Raw genomic sequence first — 6,922 nt, forward strand, 5'->3', positions numbered from 1 at the left:
TTTGATTTCAATTATTTAAATAACTACAAAGGTAACACTATTTTGTTAAAATTTTATCATATTCTAAAAATATTTGTTTATGACGTGGGTTTTTATTTCTTAAACTTGGAAGGTTAACAATGAAAGATGTCTAATGTTATGGTGGAAGCTAGTCCGCCATAAGAGTCTGTGTATAAGAACTTTAATCATATTCAAATTTTGAGAATACATAGATGAAGTACTTAATTATATGTATACTAAGTTTCAAGTCTTAAAATTGAAAAATCCTTTTTATATTAGATTCGCTCGAACGTCCTTAAGTCAACCTTAAGCAATCAAATTATGTTCCTGAAGAACGGAATGTTTTTAGCGCAATGAAATAAAAAACATTGGAAAGTAAAAAATCTACTGGATGATCACTCTCTAAAAATAAATCAGCGAAATTCACTAGCAAACAGTGAATATTCACTAATTCAGTTTTAGAGAGTAGATTTCTGAAACGTTTCGCATACAGGTGCTAGTATGTCAGCCGAAAATCTCAGGCCGTCCTCAACCTCCGAAACTACCTTTTAAGTCACCCTTAAACAGTCGAATTACATAAATTTTTTTCATTTTTGTTGAGCGAAAAACGTTTCGATCTTCAAATACATGATAATTAAATTCGGTAACCAGGTGCACAAGTTGTGTATTTAAACCAGTCTAGACAAAACGCCCCAATAGACTACCACCTTACTTCCTCTATCCTGTATTTGGTTTATGCAACAACGCCCCTGAGGACTAAACTTTAATCCAACGTCTAAAAACTCTACTGCAGATATCACGCGTCCAAAATTAAAAAAAAAATCAATTATAATTTATAAACATAACATTGTTTTCCGTATTTTTAACAGCTTGAGATGTAGGTACCTACTTAACTCGCGGAGGTTCGATAAATTTTCATGAAAATCTTGAATCTGCTCGCGAGAGAACGCGCCAGCACAGTCCAGAGATTACAAGGACGATAAATGACTCTCTAACCTTTTATCTTACATCTCATTCTTATTCTCTCTCTCTATCTCTCCTACTTCCCTATATATATTTATCTTTTTATATCTTATATAAGAGCTTTTTAAGACAGAAAACTTTATGAAACTTGTGTTTCTACTGCATCTATAGCATTAACAACCAATTCATAAAGTTAATGGAAAAAAATAATACTTTTAAAAATAAATATAAGAAAAATGACCGTAAATAAAACTTAGATTTTAAAATAAATTACATGTTCAATATATGTATGCTTACAACTTTCGGACGTGTGTCGATTACAAATAGGAAATATTTAAAAATATTTATAGACATGAAGAAAGTTTAGCAAAAGTTTATTTAATTGCGTATGATAAGAATAATCAATTGGAAAAATTGTAAAGAAAGATAATGAAATTTTGACAAAATAAACAATAATAATACACTGTAAAAAATTTGCGGAGTGAACGCGAGTTAAATCCTAAGTGAATGCGCAGCGGATGACTGTTTATTTATTTAATCCCCTTGGAGTGAAATTTACTCCGGGGAGTTTATTTTAATATTAAAACTCCGAATCGGTGTGAACGCAGATTTAAATAAAATCCAGACCACTTCGGAATCACTCCGCTGAAAAAACAAACTCTCCATTTATTCCCGTTTTTTAAAAAACTCCGAAACCGAATGACGGAATCAATCCGGATTTAACGAGGTTCGATCGAAACTAGTGAGTCAAAGTAGTGTTTTAATTTTTTTTTTTGCTAAATTCTCCTGATAGTTATAAAAATTCATTATTTTAGTTAACAATAACATAACGAATGCATAAATTAATAATTATTAGTTGTTTAATGAAAAAAAGCAATGAAATGACTTGGTTATTTTTGACTCATATAGTTTTATAAAAAGATGTGGCAATAGCGTGTTCTAATTTCTTAAACATCGATATTCAAACTAAAGCGGGAAAAATTCATTTCTAATCTCGTTTCTCTTATTAGTGTATTTCTATCTTTGTTTTTTCTCTCAGCTGCTTCTGCGACGTTGTCAAATCCTCAATAGTATGTATCTCTGCCGATTAACGAGATTAAAAAATAAAGTTTAACTTGAATTATTTAAATAACTACGACGGTAACACTCTGTTCTTAAAATCTTATCATATTGTAAAAAAATTCAAGTTTATGAAATGTGGTTTTTTATTTCTTAAACTTGGGAGGTTAATAATGAAAAAAATCGAATAAGATATGACGGGAGCTTGTCCGCCATAGGAGACTGTGTTTAAGAACTTTAAAAACGTCATTTTTTAATTTTTTTTTCTAAGAAACTAGACGGTGGATCATATTCAAATTTCGAGAATACATAGATAAAGTACTATTTTATATGTATACTAAGTTTCAAATTTTAAAGTTGGAAAATCCTTTTTACATTAGATTCGGTCGAACCTCCTTAAATAAAATCCATAATCACTCCGAATTAACTTCCGACTTTTTTACTGTGTAATGATAATAATTTGTAAGTTATTTATAAAAAATGAAAACTTCACACACTGAGATATTTTACATGTCGAAGTTAAAGTTTTTGATGTCTTATTTTACGGTGACAGTAAAAAAAAAAGGACGAACACGGTGAAGAATGTCGATGAGGAGGTAGTGTACGCGAATGAGGGAAAAAACGAACATAAAAAAAGAGTAAAAAAATTTAGTAAGGTGCCGCTGACAACGACAACCAAGATGAGGTAACGACGTAGTACCAGAAGACGTTGAAAGTGCCATTGGGAGCAGAACCTAGGAAAAGATGGGAGGATGCGAGTAAAGGTAAAATCCGAGGAAAGTGAATCCTTTCTTAAGACTCTTCCTAGTATTTTCTCTTTTCCCAAACTGCCGGCTCCCGCTTCCTTCTTGGTATCCTCTATTTCTTGCTTTCTTTCTCTCTCTCTCTCTCTCTCTCTCTCTGTCGACTAACACGCTCACAAGGATTATGGAAGTTTCTTCACCAGCATCAGCTGAGTAAAGGCTTAAAGTCTCTCACTCTTCCTTATACAAACTCTACCCTTATTCTATCCTCTGGTGTGTCAACTATAGAACATTATAAACTTAAATTTACATTTTTTATTTAATGTTATAATAATAATAATTATTATTATCAAAAAGATTTAATAGGAATCGAATCTTTTGCAGAGAACTCCTGTCTTGGAGAATTTTAAAAAAATTTTGTCTCAATATGCCCTTATTAGTCATGTAGGTTCAAAAAATACCAACAGTTAAAAAGTAAATATATGACGTATTCTCTTGCATCAAGTAAATTTACATTTGCATAAAAAAAAACGGCAACTTCTTAAATAAATTTACTTGAATTATGTAAATATCCATTTGATCCAACGAATATTTTATTAATCCAAATAATTGTCCATAAAGTAAATGATTTATTTGAATTTACAAATTATTTTTCTCAGCGGATATATATTTGTATAAAATCCAGTGATTAGTTTAAAAAAACGCGGATATGTTAAATTTTTTAAATTATAAAAGATGACCTTTTATGGTTTTATTTTAAAATCATTTTATAACGTAAAGTTATTGCTGAATTACGCTAAATTTATATTCGAGTAGACAATCGTCACCTGACTGAAATTAAAATAAACACATGGAATAATTTTTATGGCCATAGTAATATTGACAAGGATCATACCACAAATTACTGTAACCATTGTAAATTTTACTATGGTCATAAAAATTATTCCATGTGTTTATTTTAATTTCCCCAAGGTGGCCAACATAGTCCAGTTTCACTATGTCACTATAGCATTTCAAACAAGAACAATTTCTCTGTGAATTTTTCCGATTTTACAATAGTGATAAAAAATGATACTGAAATTAGCCGACGTTTAATAATTTTCGTTTTTTTTTTTTTTTTAAGTGATGAATATAAAAAAAAAAAATATTTGAAAAAATTGCATCTGTAGTTTTTTTAATTGTCTACATGTGCATATTTTTATTATTTTTTTTTTTTAAATTAAATCCTTGAAAAATAAATTCAAAAATTTTTAATTGTCTGCCAACTTCAGGATCATCGTCTTCAATAACTTTTTAACGAAAAGTCAGAGCTAAATTTAGTACAATGCAAGTTGAAGCTTACGCGATGAGATTTTATTCATTTAATAATTTTCTAATAAAGTATCTTACAATTGTACGATGGAGATTGAAAACTTTTATACTACTAAAAAATAAATTACTTTGATAATTTGTTTGAAATTACTGATCAATTAAGATTTTTATAAATAAGAGAGTAGATGCTGAGAAAAAAGTTATTACGAGAAATCTACCTTCCGTTCCAGATGCTAGATAAAATTTTTATAATTATTATCATCATTATGGGATTACAAATTAATAATATTCGACGAAGCATAAGGATAAAATTGATTTAATTGGCAATAATTAGTTGATAACGCGAATCGGTAATAAATTCAAGAGCACGTGTATAAGATTTTGTATGCCAACTGCATGATGGGAAACATAAACCTCATACGGAATTAACCATAATGGACAAACTGCACCCGAGATGTCGACATGCACTCATCGTGTTTCTGCATAATTTATAATATACGCCGGGATATATACCTAGGCCGTCTGATGACGAATTGGGGTGACTGCTGCATATTTACGGATTACACGAGCGGGGATTTGGAGCGTCGCATACGGCTACGGCCAAACCTACACCAGACCTCCACTGTATCTACATCACGTGTATAAATATCTAGACAACCTTTATCTAAAACTATACCGAACATCCGACTACAAATATATTAAACTGTCATTGTAAATTTATTTTTTCAAGAGACAAAGAATTATCTGTACGTCTGATTAGAATTTCATATTTTTTACGCAAATTATTTCGTAAAAATTTTTTTGTTACCATGGGAATTAAATTTTAGCTATGAGTGACTTTAGAGGAATTTTATTTCCAAATAAGTTCATATATATTTATATATAGATATTTATTTTTCTTATTAATATTCGATCTACTTCAAAATATTTAAATTAATTTTCTAAAAAGAAAATTTTTAATTTGACCAATAAAATAATTCAGAACAAAAAAAATTTATTTAAAAATGAATTTTTAAAATTAAAAAATTTTAATTTTGGGCTAAATTATTAAAGTTACAATAAAAATGTATCAATACAATTTAATAGGAATTGTAATTCTCTACAAATTAATTTCTATACATAATTAATGTATCTCTGGTAATTTGACCGGAAATCAAGTTTTAAATTTTGAAAATAATGACATCAAAAAAATTCAAATTTTTGAAATTGAAAATATAAATATTGGTTTAAATATTAGAAATACAATAAAAATATATCCATACAATTTTTAAGGAAATTTAATTCTCTTCAACTTATCTTCTATACATTTTTTATCTATCATTGATATTTTTCCCATAATTTAAGTTTTAAATCTACGGTATAGAAATTTAATAATCAGTGATCGTACAAAAATTAAAAATTTTAAAATAATTTTTTTTTTATTTAAATAAATGACCCAGAAAAAAATAATTTAACAAAATATTTAATCTCCAGAAAAAAGAAAAATAAAAAAATTCTAGTGACAGAAATACAAAACCACAAGTAGACAATAGAACTCTAATAAATTAAATGCCATTGTTATTATTCGCGTTGTTTTCGTTATTGTTAAACTTGTATTTAGTATTTCCGATTAGCATCTCCCTAATGTTATTCACCAACGCAATTATACTAAAACTCCAGGAAACGATAACTGACCTGAATAGGAACAACAGTTTCCATGATCTCCAGCAGCCATCGATTCCGTCATATCCACCAACTCGACGGTACATCTACTCACGGCACAGGATTTAGTACCATACCATCATAGACCCATTACATACTCTATAATGCTCTATACTCTATATTCTACGACGATGTTGGAGCTTGCAATTGTGCTTATTTCCATTGTCACCATCCAAATGCGAATGGTCATTCGTACAAACAATTGTTTCAGTATTCAGTACCTATATAATATTATCCTATCCAACAAACCCAAGTACTAAAGATTTACGTTTATTCTCTATCATGAATCTCAATATCAGGATCAAGATCAGGATCAGGACCAAAATCCAGAATTACCGAATTCTCTCTCTTTTTATTGTCATTTTATTCATCACTTTAAATAATTGTCCTAATTTATAATAAATAATAAATATTAATATTCGAATTAATGAAATTAAATTTAAAAAGAAAGCTCATTGTTTCCAATTAGCCGGCAAATTTAAAAAAAAAATAAATAAATAAATCTATTGTAATAATTATTGCTCAGATAAACTTAAACAAGAAGAATAAAAAAATTATTTAAAAAAATAAATATTTCAAACGAGCTGTCAAAATATATATATTTGTTTACTTTGTTCTTCTCGTGGCCATTTCGCGCGTATTTTTTTTTAATCATTTTGTGAAACAATTAAATTGTGAATATTATAAATATAAAATAATGAATGAATTTATTTATTATTAAACTCACCGGTCCATTGTATTGAATAAATAATTTGATTTTTAATTCCACAGCTTATTAAAATTTAGTAAATAACAAAAAAAAAAATAACAAAAAAATTATCACACGACACTAAAACACTGCGCACACAGCATCCACATATTCCACCATAGAGAAGACAAACGGAGACGACGCCAGCGACGATCATCATGTCGACGGTAACGACATCATAAAGCTCTGTGGTACAAAATTTAAACTGCGCGGGAAAATTTTTTTAAAAAAAAAAGTTTGCATATTTAAATAATAATTAATTAATCGAACTAATACTGATTGAAATTATCGATATATTTGTTGATAAAATTTATAAAATATAATTATAATTTATAATTTAAATTATAATGAAATAAAAAAATTAATTAAGGCGTTTACTGAAAATTAATTACGAATT

General features: G+C 28.3%; 1 protein-coding gene across 1 annotated transcript in view; it reads right to left on the reverse strand.

Annotated features, from left to right (window-relative positions):
- The window catches only part of LOC103580569 (uncharacterized), a 221,879-nt gene extending 215,272 nt beyond the window's left edge, over positions 1-6,607 (reverse strand). Inside the window, exon 1 of the mRNA XM_008562374.2 lies at positions 6,505-6,607. The gene's annotated coding sequence lies outside the window, so the exon portion shown is untranslated. The remainder of the gene's footprint in view (positions 1-6,504) is intronic.
- Positions 6,608-6,922: the final 315 nt, after the last annotated feature.

Source organism: Microplitis demolitor, chromosome 6, assembly GCF_026212275.2.
Source record: "Microplitis demolitor isolate Queensland-Clemson2020A chromosome 6, iyMicDemo2.1a, whole genome shotgun sequence".
In the NCBI taxonomy this organism is placed as follows: domain Eukaryota; kingdom Metazoa; phylum Arthropoda; class Insecta; order Hymenoptera; family Braconidae; genus Microplitis; species Microplitis demolitor.